Genomic DNA, 20,891 nt, shown 5'->3' with positions numbered 1-20,891 from the left:
GAAGTCTCAGCCTCTACAAGGCTCCACATGTTACTGAAAAAATGTGGAAAGACAGTGGACAAAAATAGACAGGTTGCAAACCACACTCCTCGGATAACGAACTCTTCTGGAATATTATGTGAATATATTCCTCCAGTTTCTACTATTTTTCCAGCGACCCGTGGAGCCTGGTAGAGGCTAAGACTTCCATACGGACTTCAAACGGACTCAAATATATGCGAACGTGTGAATCCCCTTTAGGGCGCGTTTACAGCTGTGCGTATATTCAAATACGTACGAGTTGCATATTGGCATTTTTGTTTGGCTTGGATAAACGTTTGCGGGAGAGAAGTTGTTTTTGATTTTGATTCAACGTTGTGTAGCCTGTGAGGAAACCAAAAAATAACGATTTTTTTTACCGCAAACATTACAAAAATACGATACGGACTTGAATATACGTAATTGGATATACGTACGACTTTGAATGGGACCTTAAGCCGGGTTCACACATGCGTATATATTCAAGTTCGTATGAGATCCGTATGGAATTCTTAGCCTCTGCCAGGCTCCAAAGGTCTCTGGAAAAAATAGTAGAAATTGGACAAATATAGATGCATGACAACATGCCAGAGGAGCTAGATGTCCAGTATGGTTTGCGGCCAGCTAACTCCGCTGGCATGTTATCTACAGGCTATACTTGTCCACTTTGTATTTTTTTCCAGCGTCCTGTGGAGCCTGGTAGAGGCTAAGACTTCCATACGGACCTCATACGGACTTGAAGGCATATACGCACGTGTGAACCCACCTTTAGGGTAATGTGGGGTGGTTTCATGGTTTCGAGGTCGTGGACTCAATTATCCCTATCCAGCCGCCAGTTTTCTGAACTTTGACAAGAAACACGCATTCAGCGCTAAGTAATCCTTTTTCCGTTTGCTAATATATCCCGTTTGTTTGATAATATAAAAGAACACTGGAAGATTAGCTCCATGAGCTAAAGGGTATCACAATAAACTCAACAAACTCAATGAACTCAACACCTTTGGTACGTTTTAGAATTCGAATAAAGAGATTCGAGTATTCTTGGAAAGATACTTAATCAGTCACCTACTAGACCTTTGCAAAGTTGAATAGTCGTGTCTACAAACAAATTGCCCCAATAAAATGAACTCAAACAAATATCTACTACGCTATAACATGATATTGTCGGAGTGTCCAGTCAAAATTACATATATTGTACCTCCTAAGATCTTCACTACGCTTCAAAGCAAAGCGACATCCGCTACAAATACAATCTAATTTCAAAGTGGCCTGCGAAAGTTTACTCGTTATTTCAGTGATTGGTCTAGTTTTTCTATAGTTTATTGGATGCCTGATTCTGTAAACCTTTCTTAATCTTCGGGGAAATCTTGTAGAACAGAAAAAGTCTTTGATGTCTTACTTAGTGCGAACCCAAGAACCAGATGTGAGCTACAAGTAGGGGTTACCAAATAACAGAGTTATCAAAAACCCGCAGCAAATTAATGTGACAATGTTCTATTGAATTAACGTGGCCGCCACATGTGTTATTAAAAGTGGGTTTATCAGGCAGTCGATCTGGCGACCTATCGAGCCTTGGCTGTGTGATGTATCGTTTGGCGCGCAGGGGTCGCGCTACTGACGAGTCAATCATCGCGCTCGCCCGGGGTTTGTACCGGGTTACCCCGCAGCGAGCGCTGCCCCTTGGCGGGAAATATAATCTATAATCACCGGTCAGACGACAGAAGGGGCTACCGGGCCAGGGATGGCAATTACTGGTCTCTAAGCAGACGTGCGGTTTGTTCTAGTGCGTCCAGCAAATTGGGGAGTGTTCGATAGACAGCGAAACTTTCAAAGGAAGTACAAAACGAGCCAAAACTTCGCAAAAGGAGCACGAAACAAGCTTAAGCAGGAAGGAGCATGAAACGAGAAGATAGAAGTACAAAACGAGCCAAAAGTAGTACAAAACGAGCAGAAAGTAGTACAAAACGAGCAAAAAGAAGTACAACACGAGCAGAAAGTAATACAAAACGAGCAGAAAGAAGTACAACACGAGCAGAAAGTAGTACAAAACGAGCAGAAAGAAGTACAAAACGAGCAAAAAGGAGTACAAAACGAGCAGAAAGAAGTACAAAACGAGCAAAAAGGAGTACAAAACGAGCAGAAAGAAGTACAAAACGAGCGAGCAAAAAGGAGTGCAAAACGAGCAAAAAGTAGCACAAAACAAACGGGCAAAAAGGAGTACAAACGACTGAAAAAGAGCACACGGTACAGAAAGAACCGAAGCCACACTTCTATTCTACATGGAGACTACCCAAGGTCTGCTCCACAGATGTGGTGACAGTGAACTTGCCTGTTTTGTACATTACAGGCCAGTAGAGGCCTTGTTGTAGGTCGACCATGACGCCCTCTCAGTGTGATGTACCAAATCCTACCAGGCTTGTAAAATTGATATAGCAGATCGTTATCAAGTACAACCTGCTACATCCATTTTATAAGGGAGTGATAACTATGGGCTGTGAGTTCCTTATACAAAAGAGCCATTTTTTTCGAGATGATAGAAGAAGATCTTTACTGCGCAACGTTAGATTCTTGAATGTAACGTTATAGGTGGATTCGCACGTGAGCATATATTCAAATCTTTATGAGGTCCGCAAGGGAGACTTAGCCTCTACCAGGCTCCACAGGTCACTGTAGAAATAATGGAGGAAAAAACATAGCCAGATAACATGCCAGCAGAGTTAGGTGGTCGCAACCATAGGAAAGCTAACTCCTCTGGCATGTTATATGTCTATATTTCTCCAATTTCTCCTATTTTTCTAGCGACCTGGGTCGTGTTTTGTCAGTCACGCACCTATGATTTGCAAGCAGATTTTGCAAATAGGAAACCATAACCCTGACTTATATTTTTCTGAAGTACGATTTTTTTCTCCGAACATCTGCTTGGAAGTCATCGCTCGCGTCGTATTTCCTATATCCAATTTTCAGTCACCGCAGCAAAGTTGACCGTGATGATGAAAGGTCATTTCCTTATCTATTTCCTTAGAGTAAGTGTTTCAGGGTCGAACAGACACATACAGTAATTGTGCAGAAAGAAGAATTTCTCCTCCGGGGCAAGATACGACGGCCGAGATTCGAACCAGCAACCTTTTGATTCGGCAGCTGGATTGCACTTAAGCGTTACGTGTTTCTACTTCTTACTCCACGCCACGAGAATGAAATATTGTCTGTTTGTCAGTCTGTCTGTGTGTTGTCACCTCTCTGTGTGTACACAAGGGGGGGGGGGGCGCGAAGGCTACCATCCCACTTACAGTCGCCATTGCACCATATTTCCTTCATCTTATTTCTAACAATCGCAAACCCAAAGTTTCCTTTCTTATCTATTCCCTATTTCCTTACAACAAGGGTGTCAGGGTCGAACAGAAACACAATCGTGCCAACTGCGGAATATATCACCCCGGGCACACGACAGGTGCACGAGTGATCACCGGAAATACCCGACAACTCGAAACTCCGAAAAACGAGGCTTCCGATCTTCAAACACCAACTTCAAAGACGCGAAGTTTGTGCTTAATAGGACGGAAAAATTTATTCCCCAACTGGCATTGTCCCAGAGTTGTAGCATAGCTCACTGTGTGTAAATAGGTCATTAATACCTAGGTAAAGTGGTACTCTTCAAGACGTATTTTGGGATACATTTTCGGGTTTCTATCCGTGCAATAACCCTTGTAAGAAGTTAGTTATCCTTAATTTACTCACAAAAGTACAGTGACTTTCGTACTACAGTGTAACTCTTCAAGAAATGTTGTGGGATACATTTTCGCATTTTTACGATAACCGTTCACAATAACGCTCGTAAGGAGTTAGTAATGTTGATTACAATTGCACAAGAATTGTAACGGATACAATAAGGTGACTTGATTGAGTCCAGCGCACATCAATTTTGATCCATTTACCAACCGTTTGTGACAGTACCGCAAATAATTATACAAAGAAGTTGCAACTCGAATATGCCATAAATGAGAAATCACTGTAGGCTCTGATGATATAAAGTCTAATAAAGTCTTTCAAAGTCAAAATAAAAAGATGTGATAGAACAGAAAGAGAGATACTCGAACATGGCTGGGAAAAGAAAACCACGGTCATTGCACCCCCCCCCCCCCATACATTCACTCACCAAGACCCATCATACCGATTTCATTATTTTTACGTTCCCATTTCTTCGTTTACCACCCCTGCCCCACCCCCATGGCCAACTCCACGTGGGGACTACAAACATGTCGGCACGGGTCTGTAACCTCACTTATACCAGCCAGGGATTGGAATTTGGGGTAAGGGGTCAGGCCAGGGTCAAACACAGTAACCCTACTTTCTGCAATGTCACATCACAACGTTTTTATTTTGCATTCCTGTGTAATGGAACATTTTGAACCACTACCACCCTCCTTCGGCACTAGTACTGACAAGGAGGACACTGAGAGAGAGAGAGAGACAGACAGAGAGAGACAGAGACAGAGACAGAGACAGAGACAGAGAGAGACAGACAGACAGACAGACAGACAGAAACAGATTGAGAGAGACAGTGATAGAGACAGAGAGAAAGAGGGACAGAGAGAGGCAGAAAGAGAGACACAGAGAGAGGGAGAAAGGAAGCCAAAGAAAGAGAAACGGAGAGAGACATAGAGAGAGGGACAGAGAGAGAGAGATAGAGATAGAGACTAAGACAGAGAGAGGGAGCTCGAGAGAGAGAGAGAGAGAAGCAAAAAACAATACTTTACTCCCTTGGGCTTGGGCGTCAAAGTATAATCTGCAGCAAAACTAGCCCTAGCTATGGCGTGTTATAAAGACTACGGACACCCTTGCATCTACTTGAAGACGAGCCTCTTCCCACACTGAGACAGAAGATGAAGTACCCCTGTCCCCAGGAAACACAAACTGGGCGGAGAAAACCAGCCATCAGCAAACTTCCCATCTCTCATGTTTATAAACATCGCCAGGGCGAGAGGACGTGCGAACAGCACGCCTGTCAACACCGGACCGAACAGCAAACACTCTCGGGGACAAGCAACTGTTGTCTCGCAACTTGTACCTCGGTGCCGCGACCGAATAAAAGGGTTTCTTTTAATAGTGCGGGTACGTAGTTGGGCGGTCGTTAGTAGCCTCTATTAGGCTCCACAGGTCGCTGGAAAAATAGTAGAAATTGGCCAATTAACACGAGAGAAAGGACAGGAGAAAGAGACAGAGAGAGAGAGAGACAGACAGAGAGGGAGAGAGCTAGACAGAGACAGACAGAAAGAGAGACAGAGAAAGAGAGACAGAAAGAGAGACAGACAGACAAAGAGAGAGACAGACAGACAAAGAAAGAGAGACAGAAATAGAGACAGAATGACAATAACAGCAAACTCTCCGCAAGCAAGCGCTGTTGTCCCATACACTTGTACCGAAGCGCCGCGACCGAAAAAGGTTTTCTTTAGTGCGGGTACGTAGTTGGGCGGTCGTTAGTAGCCTCTAGCAGGCACCACAGGTCGCTTGAAAAATAGTAGAAATTGGCCAGATACGACAGAAAACACGCCAGAGGAGTTAGATGGCCGAGGAGTACAGTTCGCCGGCCAACACTCATAGGCCAATTAACTCGTACTACTTTTATTCCTAACTTGGCGAAAGTCCCCTCTTACTATTTGACCAGGCCGGAGTCTGGTAGAGACTAGTCGTTAGGGTCTGGGAGATTTTTTGTGTATCATAACAAGAAACTGCTGGGGCAATCGCAGATGTACCGTACTAAAAATTCAGCTGTATTTTGACGGAGGAAGTTGCATTATTTGACCCTTGCCTGAATTCGGTCCTGTTATCGGTTTGCAGTGCCAAGTGACACACAGGACAGCAAGTCTTCTTGCTATTTCTTTAGCAGGGATATGTTTTGACAGGGAGGGGTTGGTAGCACTTCGAACACATGATCCCCATTTTACCATCCCTTCCGAGAGACAGGTGCAGCCCCAACCGAAATGCCCTTCCCAGGATTTGAACCGGGATCTCCAAAGTCTACCGACTAACTGGAACCAGAAGCTCAACTGTGAGGCTGCTACCAGTTGAGCTACAGGGACATCCAAGATATTTTTTACTTTATTTACTTGAAGTTCACCACAAAACAAACCTATGCGTTTTGGGTCACAGTACTGGATTCTGAAGAAAGATGTTTGTTTACCCTTGTCTTAAAAAAAGTTTTAGATTGTGCCCCACAGGGAAGCAATTCCGTGAAAATCGTACCACGAGCATGGAGGTACCTTATCAATGGTGTAACGAAGTGGGGAGTGATTGTAGTAATAATGGTTTCCGGTGAGGTTTGTTTGTTTGGACTCGAAGGTCAGTACAAAGCCACGCCCTAATGATGAAGTTTGCGACTTGCTGAGGGTTTGAGAAAAGCACAGGATATGGCGTGTTTGTTTGTGATGTGGGCGTCTCACTTCACAACAAACTGGCGACATTACAGCGATGGGTTGGGTTTGATATACACTGGCATTTCATGTGGTTGCATTCCTCATTCATAAAAACTGTAATGTGGATTATTGAGAAATTAACTGCACGACAACGGTACATGGTACAACATCTTGCTACAACTATTACAACGTAGTACATGATAGAGGTACAGAATAAAACCTAACATCCTAGCTTATTTCGAACAATTAGAGCTAACACGAGTCTTTGATATAGGGTTAAAATCGAGTGGGGCTAATCAAGAGTTTAAGTATTCTTTCAAATAACAGTCTTTGACATATTTACCTATTTTTACATTAGGCCACAGCAAGTAGATTTTATGGATGACATGCTATGCAGAGTGCAAAAATGAAAAAAAAAGATGGGTAAATTTTCAAAATAGACACCATAAACGTCTGAACAAGATTTGAAGTGACAAAACGCGGCATCACAACTGACAAGGCATTCATTACTGTATTAAAGCAGTGAACTAGTGTAGTAAAAGTGATACTAGTGTGGTACAGCGCTATCAGTTACCAAGCTGACAACTACACTCCATTTTTGTGGCACTTTTACAACTATCCAACAAGTTTCACTTCTACAACTATAGTCATGGCTACCTCCCTAGTGTCACTTCTACAAGTATGATTATTAGGCTACAACACAACATGTTTGCCTATTTTGATCTATCTGACCATCTCCGAAAAGGAAGTAAAATGTTTTTTTTTTTTTCTGAAATCAGGCGAAATTAATGAGTGCGTTGATGTCATCCATAAAATTTACTTGCTGTGGCGTTATGGAAGTTTTGATATCTAAAGATATATACAAATCTGTCTGTAACACCGAGTCCCTTGAAATCTGTTGTACATTTCATACATGATTTGAGACACGCGAAGGAGAAAAACTATGTAGATCTTCTTTGAACAAAATTTAAAATTGGCAAAACCTTATGTCAGGGGATACATTATGCCATGCCTTTTATTCCGCCTGTTCACAGCGATGATAATAATTTCCAGACTGCAAAGCACAAGATGTTGCACGTCTTCGGTTTCTAAGTTCAAATACATTATAACCTTGTCAGTAACCCAAGATCCTAGCCACTGCACGTAAGGAGTTCCGAGGCGGCTGGTACTGACCTTGGTACTACAAGGCCCTCGGTCTACCGATCTTGTGACATTGAGAAAGGAACTTAAAAGATCGACTTTCCTTAGTCCATTCAGGTGTAAAAATGGATACCTGACTTCGGTTGGGGAGGTAAAAGGCATTGGAAGGAGAGGGATGGGCTCTGTCTTCCAATACCGTACCCTAGACACAGTGGAGAACAACTAATTGCCCTTACAGCCTTAAAAAAGCTATGGGAATACCTTTACCTTATGTCTGCCATTGACATGTAGCACCGTTAAGATAAGTTACCATTTAAAGTAAATAGAGTGCAGTGTCACATCGTATTTGTCTGTCTCAAAGCAAATAACAAAAATAAATAAATTTTCTCACAAAAATACAGACACAGACCCGAAAAGATAATCTTCTTATGGACGGTAATTACATACAAATGGCTAACAATAAGAAACATTAGATATGTACTCTGCAAAAGAGAAGTAGTGCTTTAACTAGGGCTGGGTACCGGTACAGAAAATTCAGGTCCAGGTCCGGTTCAGGTCCAGAGGATTAGGTCCAGGTCCGGACCTGAACCTGGACCTGATTACAGTAGAACAGCAGTACTATGTCATGCATATGAAATTTTGGAGAGATAGATTCAAACACAGGTCTCTATGCGTGTTTAACTGTAGATGGGAATGATAGCTATCTATACTCAAACAACTAATATGCAGGAAGGAAACGGATATGTTTTAAATACTGGTTCTTTTGCCTGAATCAAAATGATCTCGTTTGTTTTGCTGCGCGGCAATCGTCAGGTGTTGTTGTCGTTGTATGGTGGATTTCGGCTATTCAAGCTCAAGGAAATAAGCTGAGTGTGGGCACAACGGAGCGACAAATATATAGGTAACTTGATTTGCGGTTTACTTGGTTGTCATTTTTGTTCCCAAGTTAGGCAAGTGTAAATTTACGCCAGTGCAAGTATATACATGTATCGCATCACTAGCCACTTATTTAAGTTGTAGGCTAGCCACTGTTGACACTTACTCAAAACTAAGTACCTTAACTGACATCTCCGTCTATTGATAAATCCTTTAACCGTTTAACTTCGAGATATTATTTACAGCTGCATGTAGCAGCTCTGTTTGATCGTAATATACTATTAGTCTTGGTCTTGGACCGAAGATCCCCAGTAGCGATAGTCTGTTACTGACGTGAATTTTCGAATCGGTCCAACATCCGGTCCACGGATTTTTTTCAGGTCCGGTTTTTTCGGACCGGTCCAAGAAGAAAAACCGGTTTTGTACCGGTACACTGTACCGATACCCAGCCCTAGCTTTAACAATGTGAAATACACTATGCCGCCATAATTTCTATTATGTTAGATTAGTTTATGTGATGTAGATAGTTTGTAGTTACATGTTATTTGCCATACATTGTACCTGATGCAATCGTTGTGCAATAAACTTGACTTGACTTGACTATATCTACCCCCTTCCCCTCCCCACCCACCCATAAACTTTTGAAAAATACAAGAATTGTCAAACTTGTTACTTAAATACTAACCTGGATACTGTGTGTTGGGTGCACGGGTGCAGCTATATCATGGAACAATAACTTTTCTTGTTAACACTACCAGTTGTGTTTTTCACACTGACATTCGGAAGTACATTGTTTCTACAAATCACTCAACTGGACATTTCTGGACCAACAGTTCACCCGAGTGGGGCTCCAAGCAGCAGGTGGTTTTACTACAGACAGAGAGGCGGCTTTGTGATCCTGTTGCCTCGAGTCGGGGATTTATCGTCGGCGGGGGACCTCGCGTTTCCTCCCGAGGGTTTCGGGGATTACCACCGGTGACAAGGATCACTGAACAGGATCACTTTGTAAGAGGTATAAAGGAAGCCATATATACATCAGGGCACTTCAGCCATCACTGAACAGAGACACTGGGCGTGATAAACTTCATGTCTCGTTTGACCAATTGCTGACGTCACATATGCGCAAGATCATGTGTCTGTAACTCTCGCGAGTTTAAGTTCTGAAGTGATTGGTCATCAGTGTTGATCCTGAAGAATACAGTGGTCGTTGAAAATTTGATCCGTGTATAATTGTGTGGTTGAAGAAAGTTTAGCATTATAGAATGATCACTTCCAACACAGATGAGCTTCCATGATTATACGAAAGAGTCATCATCGAATGTGCTGTTATCATATGTAGTATTACAACTTTTGTAGTATTATGTAAACACTTATAATTTGCCTGATAGATAGAACATGCATGTAAGATGAAGACTATCATTCATTCATTCTGAAAGCGTTACGCTTTTCCCTCCAAACGTCTGCTCGGAGACCATAAAATAGGAAGTTGTGTCGTGGAAAACGGGGCAGCCAGTAACATAACTTTTCTCTCCCACATCTGCTTGGTTATGTGTGGTACAAGCCTAATGATGATCCACAGATACGTTATAATACTGGATAAAACTGTTCGGGCTTCCTATGAGAGACGTTGCCATGGCAATATCGCGGAAACGGGGATTGGGCGAGGGTTTACAAACCCAGAGACTGAAGGATTTACCCGTCTTACAATTAAGCCACTGGGAGGAACAAGAGTGTTACATAGAATCAGGGCTCGAAATACTTTTTTCTGCATACCTGCACTGGTGCAGGTAACATTGAAAATTACCTACACCAGACAAGTTTTACCCGCACCACTCTGAATTTAGGAAGTATAGATCATACTAAAATTGTTTAGAACCATTGCTATTTTTCCTTTTATACTTTATAGGTGGTAACAGCCAATGCAGCTAATAAAAATCCACATACACCTACATTATAGGACATTTATGTATAAATCCCAGCACATGGACCAGTGCAGTTAAGGTGCAGATAGACACCAGAAATACCTGCACAGCTCCAATTTTACCTGCACTAACCTGCATATGCAGGTGGTATTTCGAGCCCTGTTAGAAGCACAGAAAGTGATGCCCAAAGAACCTACAATCTGGACTACAAGGTCCCTTATTCACAATCATCCAACGTTTCTTTCGGTGACTGTCTGTCACCTCCCTGAGGACAATTCTGACTGGTGCCATGCCACACTGCAGCACTAGGTGTCGCTGTTAACAATGCGGTCCCAAGCGTAAAGAAAACAAATTAGGTACGGTGGTTTCAAACTGCAATACTTTAAATATCCCTAGACACTATGTCATTAAGATCAACGGATATAGAATCATCATCATAGAATATATGATACCGCGCGAATAGAACGACAGGAGAACGAAAGAACAAACACATAACACATATCATGTTCTCTCTAAACGTTCGAAATTCTGAACGTGCCTTGAACACCTTAGCAAGTGTTACTTCATGAAGGAACTGTAGTTAAGGACTGTAGCGTCCTTGGCTGAATTTGCCTTTCTTTTGTAAAGAAACAAATGACGGAATACATCATTCTGTCAGCGTGAAAACAATGTGCAAATGTGCCTGTAGACAGGACAATACTTCCCGGGACAGCGATAGTAAAACTCTGTATTCAGCCGGGAGACAGAAACATACGGACACTCTGTGTGACTGCTGCGCTGGACCGACCTCCAGTCACACAGGAATGTCGCATTTTTCGCTTTACAAAAGCCATTTTTACCTCCGTCAAGGAGCAGGGTTATCTCCTGAAGGAGGTATTGTTGTTGGTCATATCGGTACAACAATTGGTCATATCCGTACGTTTCGCAGCTTTATCTCCCGGTCCCTATGTTGCATTCTTAAGTAGTTTGGTACATCGTCTGGCCTTTTTTTTTTACACCGTAGCATTTTTATACATCATGTAATATTTCATAAAATAACCTATCTTCGAAGCTTCATGGAATTTTGGAACACGTCACTAATGCCGTTGGATGTTGTGTATCTGCGCTAATTGGGTTATCTCAGATTTTGTTTATGTGCTTTTTTTATCTGTCTTTTGTCCAGTGGATTGTTGAACTTAAACATAGTCCTGGGGAAAGGAGGCTCGCAATAGAGCTGCATTAATGTTAACAAAAGCTTAAGAAAATTTAGTAAAACTAATGTAACAACATCAGACATAGGCCAAATCGTTTGGCCAAATCTGGAGATGTTGGGGTTAGAAGAAACAGGTAGGGTCTAAGCTTTCCCATATTTTGGTCAAAATTCGTTCAGTTCAGCAGTTTAGTTGGCATAAAGACAGTGAGTTGTTGCATTGGGTCTTGCGGATGGGTAGAGATGCAAAATGGGGGCAAAGGAGTTTTCCACTTCTAGTTGACACCCTGCAGTTTTTCTTTGAATGTTTATAAAGGGGCATTTGACATTTGGTGGAGAATTTCTAAGGGTTAGTACTTTTATGAAGCCTTGTTTCAGTGCGTTACAATGATTTCCTATGGATGGGTCTAACGGTGGTACCTGTCAAATATTGCATCCCTAGAGAACTAACAGCGTCATCTAGCACCCAAAACACGTACTGCAAGAACAACTTCCAACATCCTGTAAAATCCTTGCATAACTGCCAACACTGCTTGGAAGCCAACAAACACTGTCAAAGTCTTCAGGGGACCTTTTCAAGTCCATTGTTTTGTTAGATAGAGTTTGTACTGTATCCTATTGCGCTTTGTTCCACGGACCCGGCCAAAAAACAATTTCTCACAGTAACTATAGGGGGTGAATTCTTAGGGTTTGCTGGTACGTAAACAAAGTGTCGTTTTTAAGGCCACAACAAGTAAATTTCATGGATGACATCCTCTGTAGACCATTGACATACAGTAGGGCGAAACAAAACAAAATGGTAAAAAAGCTCAAGGTATCATTTTTTTTTCAAAATGGACACCGTAAACGCTGTAACAAAATCTGAAGCAACCAAAAATTGTTTTCTTTCTGTATTCAAGAGGTGCGCCAAGTGACACTAGTGATGTAGAATGGTATCGCTTACCAAGTTGACAACTACAGTCATGGCTACCACAAAAGTACCACTTTTATTATCGAATTAACTTCACGTTTTTAACTACAGTCATGGCTACATGTGTCTCACTAGTGCCACTTCTATACAAGTACAATCAAGGCTGCCTCATGATATTATATTTCCCTATTTTAGGTACTCTATCGTCATGTTCACCATATCCGGAGAGGTTAAACTTTTTTTTCAACATCAGGCCAAAATCAATTTATTGAGCGTTCTGATGCGATCCTTAAAATTTACTTGCTGTAGCCTAATAAATGGGAACTTGAATATGTTTTTTGGGTCCGTTTCTTCGATCTAAATTACAGTTGGTCTTAAATAAAACCGGAACAAGAAACGGAAACAGGGGTAGGCCTACGTTTTCCCGTCGGAGTGAAAGAAAATAACATCATCGCAGGAAACACTTCGCTTGGGGTGAAAGATTGCGTTAACCGAATCTGGAAGAGCAATAGGCACAACACCACTGGGGATTGAACCCCGGACCCTTTAAACCGAAGGTCCAGTGTTCTGTGGATTGGTGAATGGTTCTCTGTCTCGAAAAAGACATAAATCACCATACAACACGTTTGGCCTCACCGCTGAGGATAAATCGTGTGAATGCCAACCGTGCGATAGGAATATACAAAATCTCATCCCTTCGGGGTAGCTCTTATAGAGACATGTTTTCTTTCAAACTGTGCGAGCTGTCAGTTTGATTCAAGCGAAGACGCAACAAAGGAGATGTTTCTAAGACGCTGAAAATTCCCCGGTGTCTTAGGCCCCCATTCCACTTGACGGCGCTCTCACCGCGCTCTCACGGCGATGGCAAACTTGCCCCATCGCCGTGAGAGCGCCGCGATGGCAGAAAAAGCTGCTCTAGTGGAATCTCTCCTGCGACGCCAGCGCGCTCTCAGCGCGACGGAAAACTCAAAGGACAGCAATTTTTATGGGCTGCCAAGAACTTTAAAGATTATTCAACGAATTTCAGAGATAAAGAACGAGATTTCTTACCTTTTGTGTATTTTATTGTATTTCAAGTCATACTTTTACGTCTTACGTAATTTTAAATTACAAAATCAAGGCTGTAAACAAATCCAATTTTGCTCACTGTAGAGACGTTCAGCGTGAGTCTAAGATCATCTATACGCTTGACTTGCTGTTTTTAAAAATTAAATTTGCCATGTAACTTGTTCAAAATGAATATCATTATCATGCCAGGTTATTATCGTAAATTACAGAATAGTGAAACGATTTGATCTATTGAAAATAAGTCTTCTATAATCTCAATCTACAGGTTAAGAACATGAAAACTAAAATGTTATTCTGTTAACATTTAGAAATAAGACATAATAAACCTTTGTGTTCTTGATTATTCTATCTCTCTTTAATTCATTGTACATTTTGAACATTTCTCCGAGTTCTTTCTCGTCAATTTGTGTTATATCTAATCTGGAGTAATCCTGTGACTCGAAACGCTGAATAAAGCACCGTATGTGTAGTTGTCCAATTTGTTTAACCCATGATTTTAATTAGGAAGTGATTCATGACACAAAAGTATGATTTGACAACAAATTTCATCAAAATATACTTCTTCAAGAATAAAGACTGCATGAAGTTGAGAGCGCAGCGAGAGCGCGGTAAGATCGCCGTCCTAGTGGAATGGGGCCTATCATATACCATTGTTTAGCCCTATTGGCGCTCACCGCGCTCTCTTGGCGCTCTCACGGCGCTCTCACGGCGATCATTGTTGCATCGCCATCCTCGGCGCTCTCACGGCGATGGTATGGCAGGGCTCCATACCATCGCCGTGGTGACGGCGCTCTCGCCTCGATGGCACTCCCGCCGCGCTCTCACGGCGCTCTCACCGCGCTCTCATCGCGCTCCCATGGCGACCTTGGTGATCCCACCGCGCTCTCACCGCGATGGTCAAATTTGCCATCGCCGTGAGAGCGCCGCGAGAGCGCCGTCCCAGTGGAATGGGGGTATTACCGATCTACATAAGGTCATGGCAAGTAAATTTTATGGATGACATCAGCGCGCTCATTGATTTTCGCCTGATTTCAGAAAAAAATGAAGATATCTTCCTCTTCGGGGATGGTCAGGTAGACCAAAATGGGCAAACATGTTGTGTTGTAGCCTAATAATCATACTTGACACTAGGGAGGTAGCCATGGCTATAGTTTCAGAAGTGAAAGTTGTTGGATAGTTGTAAAAGTGCCACCAATATGGAAGCCATGAATGTAGTTGCCGGCTTGGCAAGTGATACCAGTGTACTATACTAGTATCACTTTTACTACTGTAACAGTAGCTCACTTCTTTAATACAGTAATGAATGCCTTGTTAGTTGTGATGACACATTTTGTCACTTGAAATCTTGTTACGGCATTTATGGTGACTATCTTGTTTTTTTTACCCATCTTGTTTTTTTCGCGCTATCTCATTATTTTTGCACTCTGTACAGGATTCTTACACGAGTCAGGGGTAGGAGGAACCCCTTATATCCTTGGTCGGAAGTTCTCCTAGGAGACGGAAACTCCGAACAACAAACCTGCATCTGCTGGGACCGTCTTACACGTGGCATGCAGTTCTTGCAATTCAAATTGTCCCTGTAAACGAGAGGGTGGAGAAGGAATTGCACACGCCTCCTTCTCCATAACATGTCATGTGCAGGTCAAGCAAACAGGTTGCCGAACCCACCAACAAGTGCCTGTTTGCCTGCTCATCTGTCGAAAAATCGACAGGAGAATTCGACTATATTGGATACCATCCATAAAATTTCCTTGCTGTGGCCTACGCACTTGTGTGACAAGATAAAGGGTTACGGCTGTCGGAAAGGCGGGTAGAATCCTTTCTCCACGCGGTACTTACAGGTTAGGAACCCCGGGCCCTTCAGAGAGACCTCGTGAGGGGATAAACGGCAGGATAATGCAAACCTTTTCAAGTTCACGGCTTCAAGGCTGTGAGATGAAGTTAACACTGTCTGGGTAAACTGTCCTCCAGCCGAGAGGCAAAGAGATTCTTTTGTTCAACATGTAATGTTCATATTGTGCTTGAAAAAATTTCTCTCATAGTTTGTACGAGTACATTCTGTATAAGATTGGTGGTATGTGTGGCAATGTGTTGGCGTAATGGTTAGGCCTAGAACACCATGCAGAGGTCCTGGGTTTTAATACCTCTGACATATGGTGCCTCAAAAAGGCTATGGGACTACCTTTAGTCTTAACCTTTCTTTATATTTTGTAGATTGCCCCGGATCCTTGTTGCTATGCCTAAGTTCCAACATTGCATGGAATATATTATTAGCTTTTCAGCATACGTAATTCACTTTGCACTGAGACGATCAAACTTTAATGTATGATGTCGTAATTGGAATATGATCCAATATTTAAAAGTATGATTTAAAGTAAGGAGAACAAAATACATACAAAATATTAGTGTCCTACTCTATAAAAGTCGTTGAGCGAGCTGTGAAATCTTTGCCCACTTAGCGGCCTTGAGTACTAGTCGAAAAAGGGTGTTCACACTTGTGCGTTTTTCAAGTCCATATCAATTGCGTACTGACATTATTAGAAGAAGTGGGCTTCCGGTTGGGTAACCAGACCGCACAACGGTGGGTCAAAGTGAAAAATAGCTTCTTCCCCGCGGCAAACTTTTTTCAAGCCAATAGAATGCCAATAGTCACTCAATACGCAACTCATACGGACTTGAATATTGAATATTCACACAAGTATGAACAAGATCGTGCAAACTCTCCAAGCAGAGGTTAGACTCCGACTGTTTATGACGTGTTTAGGCGTTTTTTTTTTCTAATCTTAAACTTCAAGCAAATTCTACGATGGCATACGATTGTACCAAACTGGCCAAGGAGTGTAGTCAGCCGGCTTCACTCCTCTGGCAGCTTTTGATACTACTAGTATCTTATACCATAGGATCTGCTTGGAGATAAGTTTTTCAGGCTTTCTATTTTGTATCGTTTTCTTCACGTCCGTTGTCAAATGCCCGCCTCAAACGCCTTAAAAACACGTCAAAACATAGCCGAAGCCAAACCTCTGCTTGGAGAGTGGGCCGTGCCCCGTATTTTCAACATATGTCCGGGTCAGTAGGACCGAAGTGACCCGAAGTAGGACCGAAGTGACCCGAAGTTGTGACTCACAGCGGGAAGGAACCATGTCAAGGACGGGATACATCAGGATCTCTTCTCTAAGGAACGAGAAAGACACTCCAGGGAACTTGGGGAATGTTTTAAGGACTAAAAGCTTCCAACTACCTTGGGTCATCTTAACCTACAGCTACTCTCCAAGCAGAGGTTGATGGGGAAAATCGTGAGCTTTTCCTTATATAATGCCGTCTTTTTCTGTCCGCTTGGTGAAAAGACGGCATATAAGAAAAAGGTCATGATCTTCCCGACCAACCTCTGCTTGGAGAGTAATCTTAACCTGGCTCCTTTGATAAGTCAAAAATAGTAATTCAAGTGTTTGAACTGTAATTCTTCCAACCACCTGGCAACAAACAATACCACCAACTAATCTCAGTCTTCCTGATAATAAGTTAACACTGCGGTGGGAAGAAACATTTTTGTGGTCAAATCAAGTACACACAATCATTTTTTACATAATCTTACAGACGTCCTTGACATGAGAATTGGCCAAAATCGAAATATGGATGAACAAGTTAACCAGAAAGGGGCTAATCAACCAAAAGCCTGATGACGCTACGCTAGTTCTTCGACAAACTATTCTCCCAACTTGTCCATCCTTTACCATTTCTAGCACCTAAAATAAGTTTGGTGGAGGTAGATATTAAGAACCCAAGGCAAGAAGAGGACATGATAACGAAAAAGATTCAGTAGCAGCCCGTTAACGCCCCCACCGCGCCGATAAAACCGCGGACAGTAACTTTCGCATTGTGTGTGGCGCGATGTAGAGAGAATGGATGGGTTGAAGGGTTCGCGGGGCATGCAAGAGGCCCGGGCTTCGAGAGGTGGACTGTTCAAGGCTTTCACAGCAAGACCAACAACAATGTTATACTTGTAGACACAACCTACAAATCCTTTCCTACTGTTAGATAAATAGGATTCACAGCGGGACTTACCGGTGTAGGGTTCGAATCCGGGATGCGCACAGCACACACAACTACAGTTTGGAGAGTGCGAGACCCAGCTAGGTTGCACCCGTGTGGAATGAGTGAAGAGCGTTTCGAACCCGACCTTCCCCCAGCGCGCGCCTACCCTACACAATGCCGCATTGTTCCCCCTTGCACTTGAACGAGGCGGGACAAAGAAGCGGAGCGCCTGTCAGAAGGAGTCAAGAGGCCGTGAGGAGGAGGAGGGCCGTACGGAGAGATGATATCCGAGCCCGGGTCGGGCCCCGTACCTCTCAGGGGGGACGGGGAGTGTGAACAGGCGGTACTACATGCGGCCCAGTGGCGATGCACCTGCACGGAAAGTGGTACTATTTCAGGTGACCTAACCTGTAGAGTCAAACAACCGTAAGATCTTTCAAGGCCATGTTGATTTGAGTATATGACATCCTCTGGGAACCTCTAAACTGATGCAAGCGTTCGAATAAAAGTATGACAAAAATTCATTATGAAATATAATTGGTCAGAAAGGTTTAGCAATGACATTCTTCATTTCTACGAGTATTCTTTCAGGGCCTATATTTACACCTTCTTCTTTGACCTTGGAATTGAAATTGACATTATATGGCGTCAGGACACATTTAACGATATTTGCTATCTACGGCATACATTTGCAGATGTTTTGTTTTATTCACAGTATGGTTCAAAACTTTTTTTTTCTTTCATAAATGCCTTTGATAAGGGGTTGGAATCTCCTGACATGCCTCATTGACAATACGCCCTTGGGAAAGGCACTTAACAGTGTACACTAGGGGTGGTACCGGTACAGAAAATTCAGGTCCAGGTCCAGTTCAGGTCCAGAGGATCAGGTCCAGGTTTGGACCTGAACCTGGACCTGATTCAGTATGTGGGAACTTGTGAATGGATGATACTCAAAATAATGGTCTATTTCGCAACAAAGAAATCTGTTTTGTGGAGTATTGGACCGGTTTTGTACCGGTACACCGTACCGATACCCAGCCCTACACTTTACAGTGTACACGACTTGCCTCACTAGACTGACACTAGGTGAGAATGAGTATGTAACTGCGGTAAGGGTCGCCCCTCGGATAGAACATTTGATTGAGGTCCCGTGTTTGAGGAGAGCCACGCCTCGAGCACGTGAAAAGAACCCACCACACTTACGAAAAGAGTAGGGGTCCTTTCCTGAATCTGTACCGATATTCAGCTTGTACTGTTCAGAAGAAACCTGGTGTGTTATGCCACGAGGCGAGTAGCTTTCGGGACCGAAAAGTATGATACAAAAAAGTATGATACAAAAGACGCCAAACTACACAAGACGTTAAGAGAATAGTTCTGGGCATTACTTGTATATTATATTTTACGTATACATTTCTATTGCTCGTTTCCACAAACAGCCCGTCTGGGCCCTGGTTTGGAAACGTGGCAGGGTCATGGTTTGGAAATATGACGTTAGTTGTTACGTATGCATTTCAATTTTTCGTTTCAACAAACAGTCTGACCGGGCCCCATTTCGGAAATTTGACATTTTTTTTTTATTGAACAAACACATAAAGGCAAAATAACAGACAAGTAGCGGCCCACTCAAGTTAAGACAACTTATATCGGTGCCACTATTTAAAAAGAAAATAAGAATAACATATGATTGACAAGATGCAGTAAATCTGTGCAAATGGTATACTAGTGTATTGACTGATGGGAAGCGCAAGTCCTGGTAACCCCCCCACCCCCACCCCCCTCCCCCCGGAAATATAGGACACGGAAAAAAAACATGGTTAATTTTGACATTATAACTAGCCAAACCAAGAGAGAGAGAGAGAGAGAGAGAGAGAGAGAGAGAGAGAGAGAGAGAGAGAGAGAGAGAGAGAGAGAGAGAGAGAGAGAGAGAGAGAGAGAGAGAAGACTGACTCAATGCCACAAAACAAACCAATATCCAAGATTTCCTGCGTGACTTTAACCTAGGCGCCTGTAGTCTAACCACTGCTGTAGTTGATTACACACGCTCTATCGGTAATTAGTGGCATTAAACACGGGAAACTCTCTAACTAGTACATCCCATGCGAGACCCAGAATCAGTGTCCACGACCTTGTGCAAAACTTTGATCTTTCCGACTTAATTAAATGCTACCGTGTCTTTGCTGCAAACACAGACACGTGTACCACAAAGGCAGGATAGTTCTGATTATCATAGTTAAGAATTTCGTCTTTCCCTGCTTCCAAACCGTTGAAAGAAGCCAAACCAAACTTGACTGGATATAGTCAACACAAGTATTGGATTCAGTCTCTCGACACAATGATATCAATCGCTTTCCTTGTCACCTATATCTCTACTACAAGTGTGCCGAATAGTCATGGTGGGTACCGATACAGAAAATTCGAGTACAGGTCCAGGTCCAGCTAGAGGATCAGGTTCAGGTCCGGACCTGAACCAAATTGTTTGTGAATGGGCAATACTCAAACAATGGTCCATGTCGCCAAAGTCCAAATAAATATGTTATGGTGGAGTATCCTACCTTCACGTTAACAACTCTAAAACTGCCTCTGACCAAGTTTGACTGTAGAAACTTAATAAAATTACTATCAACTCCCCTCTACGTCGCACTTGCTATTTTCTTGGACCAGAAAGCCCCCAAACATGTAGACGCCTGCCGTCTATATAGTATGTTCATTTTTTTAATCGGCGGTCTACTGAATTTTTTTCAGGTCCGTTTTTTTCCAGACCGGTCCAACAAGAAAACCCGGTTTTGTACCGGTGTGACAGCGATCTCGCCCCCCCGTGATCTCGCCCCCCCGGGGGCGAAATCACTAGCGATCTCGCCCCCCCGGGGCGAAATCACTAGCGATCTCGCCCTCCCCGGCTAGTGATCTCGCCCCCCTACCTCGCCCCCCTTTAGCGATTTCGCCCCCCCCCTAAAAAACAGGTTTACATGACATTTTAGAAGTTGATTGGTATAAATCACAAAATGCAGTTTCAGAATGATATAAGTACACGAGTTTGATACATATCTCCATTCATAGTATCAATATTAACGTAATTACATGGTAATAAGATAGTTGAACTTGTTTCAGACAAGGAGGGTTGGGTCCCTTGTATTCCCATTATTGCATATACCTGAGTCTTGACATAAGATGTATTTCATTGTATTCACCTGTCCTCAAGCAACCTATATATCTCCAATATGAAGTCTCTACCATGATGTGACCACAAAAGAACTATGCAATGTCTTTATTAACTATGCAAATATTAGGTATTAATTAGAAAAACGCATATTTTGGTATATGCACCT

Source organism: Branchiostoma floridae, chromosome 2, assembly GCF_000003815.2.
Source record: "Branchiostoma floridae strain S238N-H82 chromosome 2, Bfl_VNyyK, whole genome shotgun sequence".
In the NCBI taxonomy this organism is placed as follows: Eukaryota; Metazoa; Chordata; class Leptocardii; order Amphioxiformes; family Branchiostomatidae; genus Branchiostoma; species Branchiostoma floridae.
This window is presented reverse-complemented; position numbering follows the sequence as displayed.